Source organism: Crotalus tigris, unplaced genomic scaffold, assembly GCF_016545835.1.
Source record: "Crotalus tigris isolate CLP2741 ecotype Arizona unplaced genomic scaffold, ASM1654583v1 scf7180000017568.12009008, whole genome shotgun sequence".
In the NCBI taxonomy this organism is placed as follows: Eukaryota; Metazoa; Chordata; class Lepidosauria; order Squamata; family Viperidae; genus Crotalus; species Crotalus tigris.
The window spans coordinates 8,527,755-8,548,922 of record NW_024096478.1 but is presented as its reverse complement, the minus strand read 5'-3'; the positions used below and the strand labels follow the sequence as shown (position 1 = coordinate 8,548,922).

At 36.5% G+C, this 21,168-nt stretch overlaps 1 protein-coding gene across 1 annotated transcript in view; it reads left to right on the top strand.

The window, feature by feature from the left end:
* KCNIP1 (potassium voltage-gated channel interacting protein 1) overlaps positions 1 to 21,168 on the top strand; it is a 604,539-nt gene that overhangs the window by 123,911 nt on the left and 459,460 nt on the right. The window lies entirely within an intron of this gene.

Below are 21,168 nucleotides of genomic sequence, written 5' to 3'. Positions count from 1 at the left end.
CATGTACTTTGGCATGGTGTGATGGGCAAATAGATCGTTTTATATTTCTCCAGACTGAAATGGGAAATAAAAAGAGATTTGTTTGATTTTAGTATGTCTTTCTGGGGTGGCTTGGAGTTCTTTATCTACTGCCCATGCTTTTAAAAGTATTAGGAAAGGGAAATAGAATAGAATTAGAATTAGAATAGAGCTAGAAGGGACCTTCGAGGTCTTCGAGTCCAGCCCCCTGCTCAAGCAGGAGAACCTATACCAGCTCAGACAAGTGACTGTCTAGCCTCTTCTTAAAAATCTCCAGTGATGGAGCGCCCACGATTTCTGGAGGCAAGCTGTTCTACTGGTTAATTGTCCTCACTGTCAAGAAGTTTCTCCTTAATTCCAGGTTGCTTCTCTCTTTGATCAGTTTCCAACCATTGTTTCTTGTCTTGCCCTCTGGTGTTTTGGAGAATAATGTGACCCCCCTCTTCTTTGTGGCAGCCCCTCAAATACTGGAACACTGCTATTGTGTCTCCCCTATTTCTTCTTTTCTTTAGACTAGCCAAACCCAAGTCCTGCAGCTGCTCTTCATATGTTTTAGTCTCCCGGCCTTTGATCATCTTAGTTGCTCTTCTCTGAATTTTTTTCAAACTCTCAACATCAAAATTGGCTGCAGTATTCCAGGTGTGGAATACTTACTAGGATTTTATAAAGCGGTACTAATACTTCATGTGATCTTGATTCTATACCTCTGTTTATACAACCCAAGATTTTATTAGCTTTTTTTGCTGCTGTTGCACATTGCTGGCTCATAGTCAAGTGATTGTCACCAAGGACTCCAAGGTCCCTGTCACAGTTGCTGTTTTTAAGCTAAGTCTCACCTAATTGATTTTTCCTGCCTAAATGTAAGACTTTGCTTTTTTCCACATTGAAACTCATTTTGTTGGATAGGGCCCATTTTTCAAATATGTCAAGATCTTTTTGGATCCCGAGTTTGTCTTCTGGGGTTGTTGGCTACTCCTGCCAGTTTAGTGTCATCTGCAAATTTGATGAGTCCCCCTTCCATTCCCTCATCTAAGTCATTTATGAAGATATTGAAGAGAACTGGGCCTAAGACGGAACCTTGTGGTACGCCATTGCTTCTCTCCATGTGGATGTAGTGCCATTGAGGACTACTTGTTGATTACGGTTTGCCATTCAGCTACAGATCCATCTGGTGGTGATTTTGTCTATTCCACCTTTTTCTAGCTTACCAAGGAGTAGGTTGTGGTCTACTTTATCAAGTCCCTTACTGAAATCTAAGTATACTACGTCCACAGCATTTCTCTGGTCTACTAGTTTAATCACTTTATCAAAGAATGAAATAAGATTGGTTTGGCATGATCTGTTTTTAACAAACCCGTGCTGGCTACTAGTTATAACTTTGACTTGCCCTTTAATTTACATCAGTGCAATGTTTGGGAAAGGGTTGATGCTGAGGAATGAATTTGGTCTTTGAATGGCAGCTGCACTTTCAAAAATGGATAAGCATTGAATCTGATTTAACTTAAACACTTTTTACCATAAATGATTTTGGACACATGGTTTATTTGCTAAATTGTATCTGACTATTTGCAACCCCCATGAACATATTAGCAGTTACAAATCAGCACATTAGGAGACTACTTCAGTACAATTGCAAAAGCAACTGAATCTTCCAACTTTTCCCATACACTGCCATGAAAATGGAGCAGTCCTTTGCTTTCAATGTGTTAGGGAAGGGCCCTTATTGAGTGGGTGGGGAGACAACCATTGAAATCAGATAATCTCCAATATCACATTTTATTGCATTAGATAATGCTATGTTGCCAACTTCATTTTGAACAGTCAGTTTTAAGCAGATGATATAGAGAGCAACTACATACCATGCAGTCTTCCTGAGAACTTTGAAGCTAGCCTGCCATCTTCCATTGTGGTGGAAAATGCTTTTCCATCACCAAAGTTCAAATAAGAGTCAATGGCAAGATCAGCTGCAATAAGCAGTGGTCTCCTTTTGGCTTTACTTTTAAGTATCATGGCAATCTCTCCCATTGTGTATACGATGTAACTACTTTTCCTAGTATGATATTGTCCAAATCCCCCAGACAGCATGGCTAAGCTCCTATGTGATGGATGTAGTAGGCTAGGATTATCAGGACGAGGTGGGTACATTCCAGAGGAATAAGAGACAATTCAATCTAGTTATTTGGCATGAAAGAAAAAGCACGAAGACAGTCCATTCCTAATAGTTATCTGGGTATATGGTATATAGAAATAGTAAAGTGCTTAAACTGGCAAGATTCTGTCTATATCCTGTGTGCACAATTATTAGATAAGAGAGTATTTTGACCATATCATTTTCATGCATATTTTCCACCTGCAAATTTAAGGAAGACTGGCAGTAGGTTTGGGAGTTGATTTTGAATCCATCCTTAACCTGAAAAGTTCCAACAAGCTCATCTTTAATAATACTAGCCCATACCAGCACCCCACCTCCACTCTGCATCTAAGTCGAAGTAGAGTTTTATGCCTGTTACTGATCCAGCCATGGGCCCATCCATCTGGTCTGTCAAGAGTTATCTCATCCATAAAACCTTTGAAAAAATCTCTCTTCAGATATTTCTTGCCATTTCAACTTATGTGTCTTGTTCAGTGGTGGTTGGGTTTCAGGCTTCCTTACCTTGGCCATGTCTCTGAGCACTGAGCACCTTGTACTTCTGGGCACTCCAGGTAGGTTTTAGTTCTGGAATATGACAGCACTGGAGGATAATGAATTCCTGGTAGCTTCATGTTTGATTCTTCTCAAATCTTTGGCCATTAGTGTGTCTCTTTTTCTCAACACGTTTCTTGTGACCCAGTTGACTATTTGCAACAAAATGTTTGATGCTTCTGTGATCACATCCCAATATCCTAGTAATTTCAAAAGTATTGCATCCTTCTGAAAGACTTTTTACAATTTTTGACTTTTCTGAATCAGTTAAATCTCTTTTTTGACCTATTTTGCCTAAGGAAAAGAAGCTACCTAATAATTATGCACACCTTGATATAGGGTGTTGATCTCCTTAGACCACACCGTCCCTCATTACAAAATATACCTCACCTGATATGCTTATATCCACTAAGCATTCAAGTTTATACAGCCTGCAGGTGGAAAATATGCATGAAAATGATGATATGGTCAAAATACTCATTTGCCTAATAATTGTGCCCATAGGGTAGGTCTAGAAATAATACAGTACTCAGCTTGGAAGAATCACCATGTGTCATTCATGGTTTTGCAGCCTGATCTCCTTGGAGTTGAAGCATAGGGTCCATAGTACCCAGATAATCAATCAACAGATTATAAGGTTACCATAAGTATGGTCTTTTAATGTATGGATAGGGAGACATTGTCATAAATCTTTTTTAACCTTCCCAGCAGGGGTATTTCCTCCCCTTATTTTGAGTATTTAGCATTTTAACCTTCCACTTCACATTATTTGAAAAGTCAGTTGCTGCTATAATCTTCCCAGTGAGTGAAGACAAGTTGATTTTGCAGTAAGCCACAGGAGGCAGATTAGAAGGGAATAAATGTGCATTTCAACTTCTGTAAATAATATAGTTATGAGACTAAGTCTTTTCCTCCTATGGCGAAACATCTTCAAGTACAACAAGTAATTAAAAAACACTGCTGTGTGTAACATTTGATTTTCTGGGTTAAAAAGAACTCTATCCAGAAAAAAAATAGACTGGTGTGTTTGTATGTGTTTAATTTCCAACTGTAACTGAAATACATTGATAAAATAATATTTATATAATACATACATGCAAACGTAGCTAAATGTATAGCCTGTGCAGAAGATCACTAGCATTAGCATCACTAGTACAATGCCATTTCTGGAGAAAATTGTGCAGATTTAAATTTTTAAATCATGGATAATAATTGGCAGTTTACTTCCCCAATATTTGCTAGAACAGTAATTGAGCTATAGACGTTATTAAAGATGAGAAAACTGTTTTGAATTCAAAGTGGTTCAAGTCTGAAGTAGACAGTCCTGTTTTCCATGTAGGCACTCCAGTGTTGAAGCATTCCGAGCTTGAAACACATTAAAGTTTAAATAATAGTGCTGATCATGAAACTGATCAAATCTTGTAATTGCTTTTATATGATTAAGAATTGGATTTATAAATGTTGAATTTTTATTTAAATAATTTTACAACTTGATATGCGTAAGTTACTGTATATCCTGTTAATTGTAGACTTGCTTCACTTGATTGCAAAACACAAGTTTAGGATTAATTTACCGAAATAACCTGGTTGGTAAGGTAGAGAGACAGCTTCCCAGTTTCTATTTGACATATATCAACACATCAGAATCCAATGCAATTCTTAAATATGTGGATTTGATTAAAGTTAATGAAAATTGACATGGGAAAATGTTAAAATAATTGGATTATGACTCTATGCTCATAGCAACATTAACGAAAAAGTTACGGTTTCTGAGTTTGTATCGCTGACAGAAGAAAAAGGTCACAGTATTTCAGGGGAAACCAGCTCTGAATGCAGTTTTCTCACTTAATTTCATGCACTGATACACTTAGTAGTCATCTGGAGTTTTCCATACATTTTTTTCAATAGAATCTTCTGCTCCCATTATCACTGCTTCCTATATCAAGCTGTGGAAAAACAAGAGCATTATTATAACTTTGGAGAATACTATAGAATGGATATTTTTCATCATTACTCATTTAGGCACTGGAATGAAAAGTTGTAGACTTTAAAACTTTGTAAATCGTGATCATTTTTTAAATAGTTACCAGTGTTAATTTCAAACAGTGGACTGATGTCCTACATTTTAGCCAAGACATAAAGAAGATACTGTTTTTATATATTCAGTTATTGTAATTTTAACGTCATCTTGTGCATCCATAGATGTAAAATAATCTGAAGTATTTTGGATTCATAATTAATTAATGACCAAGAAGTTGTCTGTTTTTCTATGTTTTTCTGTGTCAGTTTTTCAAGCACAAAACCACAGTTCTTTAGGAAAGATGGAGCTGAACGTGAATTGCTTTGAATTGGCTTCAGCAATCTTTCAAAATCCCATTCTGTAAAATGAGCATTTAAGTTGTGGTATTTGTTAGTTTGGAGTATTTTCCAGTTATTGCAATTCTTGGCATTAGCTGCTATGATTGATCCATATGTGAAATATATATTAGCTAGCATTTGATAGGACCATATTATTATTTTCACTTTCCAAATGTGGTCTGGAAATACATTTTCTGAAGCTAATCAACAAGAATAAAAAATACTATAGATAGGCAGATGTTCCAAGAGCCATTGGCTTTCAGGCAGTGGGGCACATTGGAGTTTCCTCATAGTTAGGCAGTACCATCTTCTCCATTACTCAAGCTGTCGTAGATGCTTTCTACAGACAATTCTATTTTTCTACTTTCCCATTCCCCAAGTCATACAATATAAATACAAATGCAATAGTTGGGCTAATTCACAGTAGTGCAAATGCCTGATACACAATTGGCTAGACAATGTAGTAGGTCTTAACTTTATCTTAGGAGCAAGCTATTGCATTAGAGGTTTGGAAGGGAAGAGCATAGAAAAGAGGAAAAATACTTCATTGAGAGATGATGGAACTCTAGAGGCTTCAGATCAAACCAAATCAAACCAAATCAAAACTTAATGCTTAGATCCAGTCTTCAGTTGCCCCAAGCCAGAATGGAACCCAATTGCATTTAGTAAGTTGTGTTTATTGCCAGGGAAGAAAAAGGGATGGTTCCTTGCAAGCAGCAGGCAAGTGCAGCTCCATTTGTATAAGCAGCACACATGTGCACTCACCGCTCACACAAATGGAGCTCTGTGTGCTCACGTGCTCGCCTGCCACTTGCATGACCCGGTTCCAAATGGACCGCGACCCGGTCCCAGGCAGCGGACCAGGAGTTAGGGACCCCTGGTATAAACCATAAAATTGGATTAACACAATTTAAAAAATGCATATTCCCTCAAGAAATACAAGGAAAGCATACAGAAATCCACATATGTGATTCAGCCCTGCAAATTCCACATTATCATTCTGGCCACTGGAGCTTTTAACCCTAGAAGAAGCATAAGAATAATAATAGTGGTCCTTGTTATCAAAAAACCACCCATCTTCACTTCACATATGAATAAGTTCCTACTCTCACTAAGGCCATCCATTTGTCCAAGTATCTTTTCACCTACTTTAAATATTGCATGGCTTGAAGCAATTTACTCTGTTTCTGGCCAAATCATGCTGACATTTTATCAAAATGACCAACATGCCTCATAATGTCATTAGGGAAACTCCACACAATGCACATTTCATCATTTGCTCCATATTGTTCCCTTGTGAATGCTCTTGGTCCCTTCTTTCCAAATATTATTGTGGAATTAGCAAAACCTGATTACAGCATCATAAATCATAAATACCACCTGGGCAAAAGGGGGAGGAAGGAATCCCAGATGTGATCATTTCTGATGACTCCCATCTTACACTGACTAATGTTTATTTGAGCTCTGCTAAATTTCAGTAAGCAGTACTTATGTACCTAATATGAATCTTTTTGGACTTAAAAGAAACATAAAAATGCTATTATGAATCACATGGAATCAATTGCATCACATCTGGATGAACAAATTAACTTTTAGTAGAGGGAAAATAAGTTAAAAAGCCAACCAAAACCAGTATCATCTCTCAAAGGACATATTTCTTAAGATACGCTCAGGTTTAAATTTTGCTTATAAGGACTATCTGTAATTTATTATTTCAAGCACTTAAAGGAAGAAATGTTCTTTCCATATTTATAGAAATTCAAGCGTTCACTCAATGAACAAATATAACTATATAATCCCATTACCAAAAATGGAGATCCAACTATAAAACAAAGAAATCTTAGAATTTCAGGGAAAATGTCCTTTCTCCTCCACTCTGCCACCCCCACTGGTCCGCAAAGCTGGAAAGGTTGGGGACTGCTGGTTTATACCATAGATTGTTGACCCTTCCTGTGATGCAAGGATTAGCAGCTATTTTTGGAGCAACAGTTGTACTTTGGCTTGTGCAGCTTTGAATTCTCACAAGTCGGTACAAGAAATGAAGAATGGACAGAATGAAGCTGAATAAATATAGAAATAATTGCCTACTAAATCAAATGCGTGGTTAAACAAAGTGTTGTGGCTGCTTCCACGAGGTTTTGAATGTAGCCATGATTACCAAAACAGACAGGAACCAAAGCTGCCATATTTATTGATATGATTACCAAATTTTTTCCTTTAAATTTAAGATAAAGTTTTGTGGCATGTGATGCGTACATACACATATTTTTGGTATGGATATCCAGCATTTCGGATGCAAAGGAAGAAGAGGATTCGGAGCATGCAAGTCACAAAGATGATTCCTGTCTGCAACATTTTGAAGTAGCCATCACTATTCTCAGAATAATGCATCTGCTGTATACCTCTATACTTTCCTGTCTTATGATCCTAGCAAAATACATGTTTAAGGAGTTGTACAAAGGCATATCCTATGTGCTGCTAAGGACCTTTTTGTGTAGAGGTCTAAAGCACTGAAAACCTAATATTTTGTCACCGTGGAGCATTTTAAAAGAAGGAAAAGATGTTTTTTTAAAAAAGCAAATCCGAATAATTCTAAAATAGTTTCCTGTATCTTTTTAAAAAATGCTAAATCCTATCTTTTCATATAGCTAAATAGACAGAAATGATTTTTCCATCACAGGGACTGTAATAGTAAGATGTTAAGTGTTGTTGGAAAAAAGATGTGATCATCAAATCAATAAATCATTGGGTTCTTTTGCATTTTCAGCAAAAATCCATAAAGAATTTCTAGTCACTGATAAATGGACTTGCTTCTTTTCCATTTGATGGATTTTCACCATATCACTGTGGTGCACACAGCTGCATTCCTTCTTTGAATGTCTCATGATCCTCTGCTCTCCTTGTCCAAATTTGTTTGGAACTTCCTGAAAAACTAAAGCTGAACAGACCTTTCTTGAAAGATGTTGTGTTGTATCATTTCAGTTTCATCTGTTTGTCTAAAATAGGGGAGTCATCTCCAAAGAGACAGATTCATTCACCCAAAATGAATCCAGACCACCAGACTGAAGGAAAACAGCTGCATTCTGTATGTAACAAGGCTTTGCTTTTGCTTGCTAGCTTGAATTTTAAAAGATTGGGTGTGTTGTCCTGGTCATGTTGTCTATATCTTTCCATTTCTGATATATAAATTACTGATTTAGAACATCTAATAAAAATTTTTAAATCCTTAATAAATATGAAAGTGTAAAAGCAGCAATAGCATCATGACTGAACAGCTCAAATAACAGATATTTAAACTGAACAAATTGTCAAGCAGCATTCTCCAAATTCAGTTTTAGACTTCAAATTTTTTTTAAAGTTTTTTCAATAGTGCCAAATACATTCTAGCTGACAAAATCATGAGAATTCTCAATGTGTCCCCAGTTTAGCAGTTCTTTATTCAAATATTGTTATAACATACATTGCTAATTGGTAAGGAAATCAAAACGATGTTCATAAGCCAATCTTTCCGATTTACACTTTACAACAAAAAATGTGCATTTATTGGTCAGTGAGTGGGATTTTTAAACAAAAGAAGTGACTATAAAATAAAAATCTTTTTGCTCCGAACAACCAGTTAACTAGCTAATGCCAACCAAAAAACAAAAACAGTGTTCTGCAGTTACCCAGAACAAGAAATTGGTAATGAAATAGTCATCTGAAATACACAGCAGAACTAAGGATGTATTTTTCCTTTAATATAATAGGATATTGTATTTAATGACCAAAATAGCCTATATGCAAAGATTATACTTGTTTGAGAATAAACCTGCCTATTCTTAAAATCCAATATTCCCTTCCTTATAGACAGGGCTTTTTTTGGGGGTCATAGAACACTCAGAACGGAGTTCCAGCACCTTTTTTGGATGAAACCTTGTAGGGTAGGCAAGGCGGGTTGTATGACATGTGTGAGTTCCAGCACCTTTTTTTTTTTTAAAAAAAAAAGCACTGCTTATAGATAATGATATTTTATATATAAATATCAAATAACTGAGAGCCATCGTGGTGCAATGATTTAAAGGCATTGAATTAGAGGTTGTGAGGCTGTGAATTCTAATCCTGATTTAGGTATGAAATTTGGATGACTTTGGGCCAGTTACTCTATCAGACCTAGGAAGAAAAGTATAGAAATATCCTGAAAAATGTTCTCTTGTAAACTCTATAACCCCATGAGTTAGGATTATACAAAAAGAAATTGGGTTGAGCAGGGTTAAACCCAATTGCAATAGTGGAAAATATCTGTAGCTCGGGTGTAGGATGAGGATGAAGGTTTGTTCTCCAAGCCTACAAACCCTTCAGAATCCAAATCAGCTGCAAAGCCAACCAGAGACAGCACTGACCCTCAACCAACCCGCGGAAGCCCCCCCCCAAGTTTATCTGCCTATGACCCTGATCTGATGTAACCTCCCCATCACAAGACCCTCACTTGACATAACCACACACCTGAAGCCCTTATAAACAGAAGACTGACACTGACATCCCTTAAACTCTGCTGAAGATATTACCTAGCCTAGTAACAAAATGTTCAGAAACCAACCCACAAGCACAGACAATGAACTTTCATCCTTAAATCCATCTTTTCTGCTCTAGGGACGTGCAAATCCAGTCCAAATTGTGTCACCCTACCTCGTCACCCTACATCAAGATAGCTTCCATTTAATGCTAGTTTATTAACATGCTCTTGATTATAAAAAAAACAACTCCATTGGAATTCTATTGTTCCTAATTTTGCATTAGTAGGATTTTACAATAAAATAATACAGTATATATGGTAGTATGAGCAAAATTGATGCATCTGGATTCCGCTGTTCTTTCTTCACTTTACAATAAGCAAGCCTTTACCTGAAGGTTTCTAAAGCTTGATGATCTTTAGTATTACCAGCCTTCATTACTTCTTACACAGATCAGAATTTATGAACATGTTCAGAAGTAACAACGCAAGGTGGGAGGCAGGAAGATGTTTCAGCAGAAAAATAGCTAGGATGAACGAGTTGCTTTCAAGCATAACACATTACTTGATTCCCTCTGTTTTGTTTTTTAATGTACCAATTAATAGAGGATCTTCATTCCTGTGTTTTATTGTGTAACACCTAGATTGCAAACAGGGACATAAAAATGAGAAGACAGTCTCATTATGTGAGCAGCAACTCCATTGCCAGCTATTAGATTGCTTGCTTTGATCTTGGAAACAAATTGCAGAAGGAGACAGTTCTCTGCTTGCATTCTGTACAACCTATATGAAAGACCATCAGGGAAAAAAAGAAGAAATAAAATGATCCCGTATTTTTGTGCACTTGTTAAATCTCTGAGAAAAAGTAATTATGCGGGGAACTGTGAAATGCTTAGCTGTATGACTAATAACTTCTAGCCATTACCATCTCAGATGTCATCATCACCTAGACCACAGGTCCCCAATCTTTTGGGCACCAGGGACTGGTTACGTGGAGAGAGGTTTTTCTGCGGACCGGTGGGGGTGTGGTTTTGTGTGCTGCCTACATCCTGTGGATGGGGCTTTCCTTGTTTGTGCAGACTAATTGCTGGCATCCTGTGCCCCGGTACTGGTCCATGGACTGGGGATTGGGGATCCCTGATCTAGAGCTTTCTGGGTGAACCTACCATTCCTTCAGCCTTAGTTTTTCAGTTGTAAAATGGAACAAATAATGACCAATGTAGCAGGACTGCTTTGAGCATGAATTGGGATAGACTTCATAGTAATTGACATTCTACTTGTTTATTTTGGTTCCATATACCAGTCTATTTTGTATTTTAATACATCTGTGCATTTAAAGCTTTAACATTTGGCCATAGTTAATCCTTAAAATTGGATGCCATATTTAGCTGGAAACAAACAGTGGTGCCTGGATTCAGAACTATTTTCTTAAAGGGAAACGATCAATGAATGTATAACTACTAATCAGGTCTTCTGGCTTAATTATGTTTAGTCAATGGTCAAGTAGCATGAATAAAACACTTTTAAAAAAATATTAGTGTTATCTGTGAATAGTCTCTTTCAAGACTCAGTGTACAAGAAGGCACAGTTTGTGCCCATGACTCTCCGTCCCTCATTATTTTTAACAGCGATTCCCTTTTTGCAGTAGGGCTTTGCATCTCATTGGAGTGAATCTTCAGACTAGGATGCTTCTAAACAATTTTGAGATGTTGAATTTACAATTTCAGGAAGTTTCATGTTGTGATTTGGCCTCCTATAGAAAGATAAAAAGCATATGTGCAAAAGCAAACAAATCAACCAAGATAAAAGAGGAACAGAATGACTGATAACATAAGAATAAAGGAATGTATAATGTACAATATATAACTCAGACCCAAAACAGCCAAACATTGTACAGTTGCTGGAATGCGTCTGTCTGTCTGTCTGTCTGTCTGTCTGTCTGTCTGTCTGTCTGTCTGTCTGTCTGTCTATCTATCTATCTATCTATCTATCTATCTATCTATCTATCTATCTATCTATCTATCTATCTATCTACCACATATGTGTGTTAAACAGTTAACATATGAGTTTATATATGTAGTGTGGGGGTTTATATATGTTCATCTACTTTATATCTCTCTGTTTGTATTTAAATAGAAAGATTTTACACACATATTGTAACAATATCCCTGGTGCTGCATAAAACAGTAAAAATAACAAAAAATCCCTAAATTTTCAGAATTAAAAAAAAATCAGTAGAAATTCTACAAAAATTCAGGGCAACAATATCTGAAAATCCAAAATATTCTAAATGTACATTTAATACCTCGCTAACCTACACCTCTAAAACATATAACATTTTCATAAATATTTTTCATAAACTACTGAAATAGCAAGTCTTGCTGCTTAGACCTTATTAATCTGGTTGAGCAGATATATAATTACATCTAGGAAATAAAACAGACATAGACCCTCTCCTTTTTTCTTTTTTTAAAAAAAACCAGAAATTAGAAGTTTAAGCTCTCTACATCTTTAAAATCAGCTTCTCGGTATTACTATATTCGCTATTATACTGTGCCTACTAATTCCATTCCAGATTGTTAAAAGAAATGTCTGAGACATGAATCAGATTTCTGGAATCTTGTTTGTAGTCACACCTTAGTTCAAACTTGACAGTCCCAAACTCAATCTTACTTGATTTGTTTTTTGTCCATTTTTTCAAATCTGTTCTTTCTGTTGATGTGCATTTATAATGTGAATCCAGCTTGAAGCTTACCAGATGCTGTTCTGATAGTTTCCTAGCATACAATTAGCTAATACACTATAAAACTGTAGTGGTAACAGACCTGTTCAAAACTCAATGCAACCACCTAATTATACAGTTTTCTATCTTTGATTACTCAGCATTTCTTCCAGAATCAGATTGCAAAGAAGGCGTGAGCTATTTTTTTTTTCCTTCCTGCTTGCCAGATGAAACCTCCAGACAGTATTTTGGTTAACTAAAACAGAAGGTTGGTGTTGAGGTCTTAAAAAACATTTTGTCCTATAGACCTCTAGGTTTTGCTGACAACCTCAAAATGTTTGCATTATCAGCTATCTGAGAGTTTGGTTTGGTCCTCTGAGCTAGATCGTCAATTGATCTAGATTAGCATAACCTAAGTCAGCTGAGTTGTTGTAGCCAGGTTGGGAGATGTGCCTATCATTTTCTAAAGTCAGAAATAAACAGTGCAGTTTTCTCTTTGTTCTCTGCAAGGAAAAGGTGGGGTAGGACATAGGCAGAAACTTAAAAAAAAAAAAAAAAAAAAACACCAAGGAATTGCTGATCTCTCTTTGCTGATCACAGTCCTTATTAAATAATGTCAGAATAGGAACAATGCTGAATCAGCAAGAAAAAGCTGATGGTTTTGTTCCCTTTGCCTAAAATGAAAAGGCCAGATTTAGATTGTAGGATTTAAAAGGAAAAGGGAGTAAGCCCTGTGTCATGATGATGGAACTTCAAGGAAAGAGGGAGGAGGGTACAAGGAAACAGACTCAAATCTGCCCATTATAGGATGTAAGAATTCCTTTCAAGGTCGTCAGATTGAAGATTGGCTAAAAATAAAAGGTGACAGTGATTGCAATGAAACTAACTTAGTTCTTCTCCCTCTGTGTGCAGGCCACAAGCCAAATAGGTTTATCAGTGAAGCACTTCCTGGTTTCTGAGCCCAGAGCATGTACTCCAAAACACCAGAAGGCAGGACAAGAAACAATGGTTGGAAACTGACCAAAGAGAGGAGCAACCTGGAATTAAGGAGAAACTTCCTAACAGTGAGGACAATTAACCAGTAGAACAGCTTGCTTTCAGAAATCGTGGGGCTCCATCACTGGAGTTTTTTAAGAAGAGGCTAGACCAGACATGTCAAATTTGCGAGGTCACGTGATGTCACGCAGTGTATCGGGAGAGTTTTGCCATTGTCGGCAATGGGGTGGGCGCAGCTTCTGGATGACGCATCCAGCCCGTGGCAGTTTGACACCCCTGGACTAGACAGTCATTTGTCTGAAATGGTATAGGTTTTCCTGCTTGAGCAGGGGGCTGGACTAGAAGACCTCCATGGTCTCTTCCAGCTCTGTTCTCTTCTACTTATCTCAGAGTCTTCTTATCCTAGAGTTACATATTTTTCCTGTGCCTTGCTTCCAGTCAGTCAGCCAGCCAATCCTAATATAGAACCAAGACAAGGTATGGTCAATTTGCAATAATGTATGTAAATCCTGCTACTTAATTGTGATGATCTAAGTAACTTATATAGAGAAGGAATAAATACTTCCTTAATCTCTTGTCTTAAACAGAATCAGAAGGCAGCATGGGACTGGTTGAAAAGTAACTTCGAGGAACGAGTGATCAGAATAGAATGGAACAGAACAGAATGGGATGAGGCAAGACGAGACGAGATTAGATAAATCCCCTCTTGGCAAGATGATTAGCATTCATCCATGAGTGAGTGGGGGATGAATTGCCACGTGGAAAAGATGAAGGGAAGGACCCAAGAGATTTCAGCTCCTTTTTCTCCAGAGGCTGACGTATGCTACTTGCTAGAGTGGCTTTTATAGGGCAACTAAAATTTCCAATAAGATTTCTTGTTTCTGCGTAGCCATTTCAAAGTACTGTAAGATGCAGGCAAAATTCTGTTTTCTGGGGAATGGAGGTTCTTTTCTTTTTAGTCTTGGATTGACTGTTGCAAACATTGCTTTTGTAGCTAAAGCTGGTATTCTCAGTAGTGGCAGGATGTCTCAGGAGAGATGTTATTTCTTTTTCTGGTAAATATTTTTAGTTGTGTTTTGAGTTTAGGCTCAATTCCCTTGATATCTGGAGCACATTCTCATTTAATTTTTTTTTTAACAGTTTCATGCTGGGTTGGAAAGTGAGCAGTGTGGTGGCCAAGTGATGAAGAAGCTCATCTCCCATTTGGAAGGTTGAGGATTCAATCCTAGGTTGCGGAAGAAGTTTCTGTCTTAGGGCACAAATAAACAATATCTGCTATGGAATCCATGTAGGCGTCAGGAAGGGTATCTGGCCAGAAAACGCTCAGCTCCACCCTGGCTCTACCCAAATTAAGGGATTACAGGGCTGTAAAAAAGAAAAAAATACTGGATAGGAGAATACTATATATAGTAGCTAGGTAATGGTTTCCCCTGTCTAGTCATGTCCAACTCTAGGGGGCGGTGCTCATTTCCATTTCTTAGCCGAGAGAACCAGCATTGTCTGAAGACATTTTCATGGTCATGTGGCCAGCGTGTCTATATGCTTAGATACACAGATACACAGAATCTAGTCATATTTGCATGCTTTTAAATTGCTAGGTAGGCAGGAGCTGAGACAAGGATGGGAGCATTATGCAATGTTTGGGTCTTCAATCTGGGCTTTTCAGTTGACAAGCTTAGCATCTTTAATTGCTGTATTAAATAGCCATTCCTTAATAAAAAAATGTTCTGGTGTTCCATTTATCCACATATACAAACTGATGCAAATGTAACCCAGGTGATGGACCTTGCATTTTATGACCTGCTCATTTAATATTGAATCAGTAAAACAGAACAAATCTAGTGTTACTATATTTACAATTTTCTATCAACTCATCAGAGTCCTTCTTCTGAACGTAGCAGAATCTTCCAGAGTTGGAAGTTTGGATTCCCTCAATTGCAGAAAACTCACTCATGGAATTTAGCCAAGCAACAGATAACAAAGATAAGGCAAGGAATTAGATAATATATAGGAGTATTTTTGCATTGGCTGGCCTTAGTTGTATCCTACATAAGCCATCTAGAGCTGCTGTTGACAAATTGGGCAGCCATATAAATCGTTTAAATAAATCTAACCTAGCACTTTGTACATGGCTTGTGCAAACAGATACATTCCCATGTAGTCATATGACTACTGAAGGATATTTGCTATTAAACCTGCTCTCTTTTGCAGCCTATTAAAATGCTATATCTAATTTTAAATGAGATAGAGATACCATAGTATTTCTGGTGATATTTCATGGTTTAAAAAAGTTCAGGGAGTTCAGATTTTCTTCCTGATGTCTTCTGAAGGGAAATCAGGCAGTCTGCAAAATAAATGATTGTACAATGAAAAACTGGCCTTGACTTTTGCACCACTTAGTCATCTTCCACATTCCACCTGTGAGGATTTCAGCCAGCTACCTAGTCTTTCCTTCCCATTAAAATTCTTCACATTGTCCTACCTCTTCCTGTTTGAGTTACCGGCTTTGTGCATACATGTAATAAAACATGCATTTAACCTTGCCTTATACATTTGACAAAATTTAGACATTTTGGGATGTATAGACCTCTAGGAACTGATATAAAACAGGCTAAATGTATCTTGAGATTTGAGATATGAAAGTAGACATTGCATCATTCTTTCAGTTGAATGGCTGTTCCCTCCAAAAGTGTGAGAGGATGTGGACCAGAAACAAATCCTACTATCCAATAGAAGCAATCTGACTTTAAAATCAGTGGGGAAAAATATTAAAATCATCCTGTAACTTCTCATTATCTCCTTCTGTCTAACAAAGTGATAAAAAAGTAATTCATCCAGAAATATTTAATTTGCATTTCTGGGTGATAATATCACTACATACAGGTCCACTACTCCAGGGATCCCCAACCCTTGGTCCACGACCCAATGCCCGGCCACAGCCTGCCTGCATGGAACTGGGCTGCAGAAGTGAGTGAGTGCATGTGCGTGTGAAGCTACATATGTAAAACCATCTCCTGACCCCTTCCCTCCTGAGCCAGAAAGTTTGGGAAACACTGCAATACTCTTAACTCACTTGCCCCCCCCCCAGTTTTCTTTTCTTTCTTTTTTCTTTTTTGGTTAAAGGAGACTTCTATTTTTCTATTTTACAGTTGCTTTTATAAAAATAAAATTAGTGGTATTGCGTGCCAGGAATTTTAGAGAATGATGCTTATTATTATGACTTGGTTTAGGTTGTGGCGACCTTGTTTTATTTTTCTGTTGTGTATCATTCTGAACTTTCCAGGGCTGCTGATATTTTGTGCTTTGAAAAAGCCCAGGAGGATGCAGATTTTTCTCCTCATGGTGTCTCCTGTAGGGAAATCAGGCTGCCTACAAAAGAAATGAATGTACAGTGAAAAACTGGCTTTGATGTCTGCACCACTTAATCATCTTCATCTCCTGTGAGGATTTCAGTCAGATTTTCATATTCTTTTTTCTAAAACAAGATCAAAATATTTTCTTTCAGATTGTATAAGAAATGGTTGAAAACAATGCAGAAGGTATTGCAGCTCACAGCATTTTGTGCACCTGCTGTTTTTGAGAGAACAAACACTACAGTATCCTAAGACAAACATGGTTTTGAAAGACATGCAAGGATGTTGACCACAGATAGTTAACTACTAGAACAGTGCTTGTCAATTCAGCAAGTTTATAATGTATGGACTACAACTTCCAGAATTCTAGGAGTCGTAGTCCATACATTATAAACTTACTGAGATTGGTAAACACTTTAGTGTAGGATAGAAGGTACATGAGGAAAAACAATTTGCTTAAGAGAAAGTATGTTGATCGGGGTTTATAAGGCGACTGACTATATTGCTGATATACAGTAAATGTCAATGTACAGTATATTTTACTATTACAGTGAATGTTTAGGTTGAATTTAAGTCCTATTGAGTCCTTTCAAAGATCTTGAATAGGCAATTGATGTTTGATGGTGTTAAAAGTATTGTCACAGGATATAAGCTGCTCACAGTAAAACTGGCAGCTGAAAGTAGTAAGTGCAAAAACTGTATTTTTCATTCTTTAAACTTTCATGCAGTGGCTATGCCATATCTTTCTAGCTTTCGTGGCTTTAAGATTTTTTTTTTCCCTTTCTCTACTTAGATTGGCTGTATCGGGTACTGCACCCTGAGGCAAGCATTAAGTGTGACTATTGGAAAAAAAATCTCTGAGTTCCATTTCTTGTAATTAATTTAATTGATTTAAATTAGAACAATTAGTGAAATGACTTGCTTCCTGAAGTTGTGGATGGTCCAATACTGGAAGTTTTTAAGAAGAGGTTGGACAACCATTTGTCTGAAATGGTATAGGGTTTCCTGCCTGAGCAGGGGGTTGGACTAAAAGACCTCCAAGGTCCCTTCCAATTGTGCTATTCTGATATATCATTAATGAGCTTTATTCTCTGAAATGTTTCTGCCTATTCAGCTATCAACACTTGCACAAAGCAAGAGAAAAATGTTAAGAATTATGAACTTGGATTTGTAGATAGCCATTTGAATAAATTGTTCATATTGCCAGCATGATGCTTTTAAAATAGAACAGACAAAATGTTTCCTTCCAAATATAATTGCTATTCTTTGTAATAAACTGGTTACCATTATCAGAATGGATTGAAAATGTCTTTTTTTAACACTATGTTTTTGTATATTTAAAAAAAATCAGCTTGATTATTTTTTTACAATAAATGTTGCATGCTTATAGCAGACTGTTTTATTAAGCCTCCTACTGCTGATTATATTTGAAAATTCTAACAGGTCTGTTTCAGAACTTTGCTTCAAGGAAGAAGATTGGCGAGGAGACTTTGAATATTAATTCAAATTCATATAGATGGGTACCTTGATACTTGTCATTAATTGGTAGGTGCGATGAGTACCAAGTACAAAACAAAGTTTTCCCATAAGGAATAACAAATAAATTTAATGCATTCCCAAACCAAAGGTAATGCACATTTTTAAGGCAACATGTAAACATATAGGGCTGTATATCATTACTTTACATGAGAAATAAAACTAAAAATTAATATATTCTTAAATAAAATAAAATAAAAACTTCACTTTACCTGTACCGATGAGAAAAAAAGTGCAAAAAAACACAAACAGACAAAGAAACTAAGATAAGACTGCAAGGGAATGTGCACTAATACATCACCCTTTGTTTCAACTGGAAAAAGTAGCAAGGCATGAGGCAACCGACACCAACAATTTCTAGCTTGTGTATTGAGTACCAAACAAATGACAAATACTGGGACAAAATTTTCTAGTCAAAATGCACTGAATACCAAATTTGATGAGTTTCAGAGCAGTTGAGTACCGAGGTACCACTGAATCTCTGTAGGGTTCATGAAAAACATCCTTCAGAATTTCTTGTTTTCTTCAGAAGTTGCTTGCTGGTTGAAATTAAAATACTCCCAAAAGATTTATGGTAGTTTGCAACCATTACAATAATCCCATCATTATGATTTATGATTCCTTATGATTTCCATATGTATGCAAGATTCAAATCAACTGGAATTTCTTATCATTTTTGCTACTTTTTCAGAGGATGGGCACAACACCTAGAGATATTTTGAAGCTACTTTTATTCTGCCTTTATTACTTTATGAGTAACTTAACATACCTAATACTCCTCATATTCCCCATGGCAACAACTCTGTGAAGTGAGTTGGGCTGAGAGAGAATGACTGGCTCAATGTCACCCAGCTGACTTTGATGCCTAAGGCAGGACTAGAACTCACAGTCTCCTGGTTTGTAGCCTGGTGCCTAAATCATTACACCAAACTTATCAGTGATTTGATTGCAATCCAAAAGTTAATCAAGATACTAAATACATTCTAATGGAGCAATTGTTCTTAACATACTGTTGCTTATCCCATTTTCTCCAGCTATGGACTATGGAGTACATACTGTTCTTCTTTTTTGTTTTTCAAATATTACAAGCTGTTTTGTAGTTATGAATTTCAAAAAGGCAAAGTAATTATAAGATTCAGTAACACAATTGATGAGCCTTCCTTATAAAAGAATATAAGGAATTTATCTTGTATATGTAAAAAAAAAAAATTAGTAGGTTACATCACTACATCTTCCTGCCATTTCTTCCACAATTGTACAATAGATTTCTGAACATAAGCATAAATTATTTTGGTAGTTGGTGTTATTAAATCTCTTCATCTCAACTTTTTGATTAAGATCAAATGTGCCTAATTAACATAATTTATTATATTTTTCTGAATTTATATTATTTGCATAATTGCATAACTTGTAATTTATTACATTTGTGTAAATATACACAATTTGTAATAACAATGGAATTACACAAAAATGTACACTTACATAAAAGACATAACATTGCATCAATATTTCACCCTGCTTTTGAAAGTACGTTTGGAATTGAAGTCCCAACTCAAATTTTATCCATTCTTCTGAAGCTGACTCAGTGGGACTCACTTACATTAAGGTTATACTTTACATCATAGTTACACAAAGTAAATAAGATAGTAAATAAATAATTACATCTCCCACAGCTTTATTTTTACAGAACAACAGTAGAACAGCATGTGTGCCTTATGCTTTTTCCCACTTCACATAAGCATTCCCTTTTAGCTGTTAGAAGTGTTACCACATTTTTATTCCAAAAGCTTTCATGCTAGGATATTGAATTGAGAGAAGGAGAAAAAAATCTCTTTGGCAAAATAAATTGATGATTTTATGCAGATAAAAGGCTAGTGGAAATCCTTTCCTGTGATGCTCCAAACTGAGAAGAAAGGGGCTGACTTTTGTCAAGTTTTCACTGTCTAAAATCAGCTTTAGTCCTTTTGAGATCCAGAGTTATCGGATTATGACTAAATAATTCGTACTGTTCTAGATCATTATTTTATTTGTTTCCTTCACAATGAAATACACCTTTTCGGCAAAGCCAGGGAACCAGCAGTGAGAATTAGCTTTAGCAATTAATTGAAGCAGCAGATTCACACATAGGCCTTAATAGCACCAAATACCCTGGAATATAGCAGTTAAGCAGTTTTGTTCCCAGTCATGTATATTTTTTAAACACAGACCTGGAATCCATTTGCCAGGTATAAGTTCATATAAATGAACAAACAAAAAAATACCAAAAGGCAATGCATTCAATCCATGTCATCTGAGAGGAATCATGTTTGGTTTCTTGGGAAAAGCCTCAAGGTATTCGAAAAACCCGATCTCATTTAAACTATTAACTTCAATTATCTATCTCTACTTGCTAAATGAAAACAACTACCTTTGTTATGGTATAATTAGTGTCAGATTTTCTTAAGAGCTTGGTGGCTGCTCTCAATATAAAGTTATTTAAAGGACAGCTATGTCATTGACATTACAAAAATGCTTTGGACAATAAAATGCATTGTGTGTTAATATACACACAATACATATAGAGAAATAAGCTACACGAGTCAATGCTGGAATCATAGAATTAACAAGAGAAAGACAATAAGAGCTCTTCCTTTAATATCTTTTTGGATACATATGTTGGCTGATGAACTACATTGGCTGCCACAACTAACGTACCTTGGGATGTTGCTATGTGGCATCTTAATTAACAGCAGTTTCCTTTGATGGATGGAAGGTTGTTCCAATTTCCTTCAGAGTCTAACTCCGATGACTGGATCAAATACTGATGTTTACGTTCATGTACACATGTAACACTTTTCTTTCTTAGATCGTGAAGAATAATGCAAAGATAAAATTTACTGTGGGATTTCACCGACATGTCTATGTTATTTTCTTAGCACCAGTAAGAAAGTGGTTTGACACTGATTTATTCCTAGATGGCTTTTGAGGGATCAAGGTGGGGTGGAGTGGGGACTTCCTAATGTAAGATTCAGCT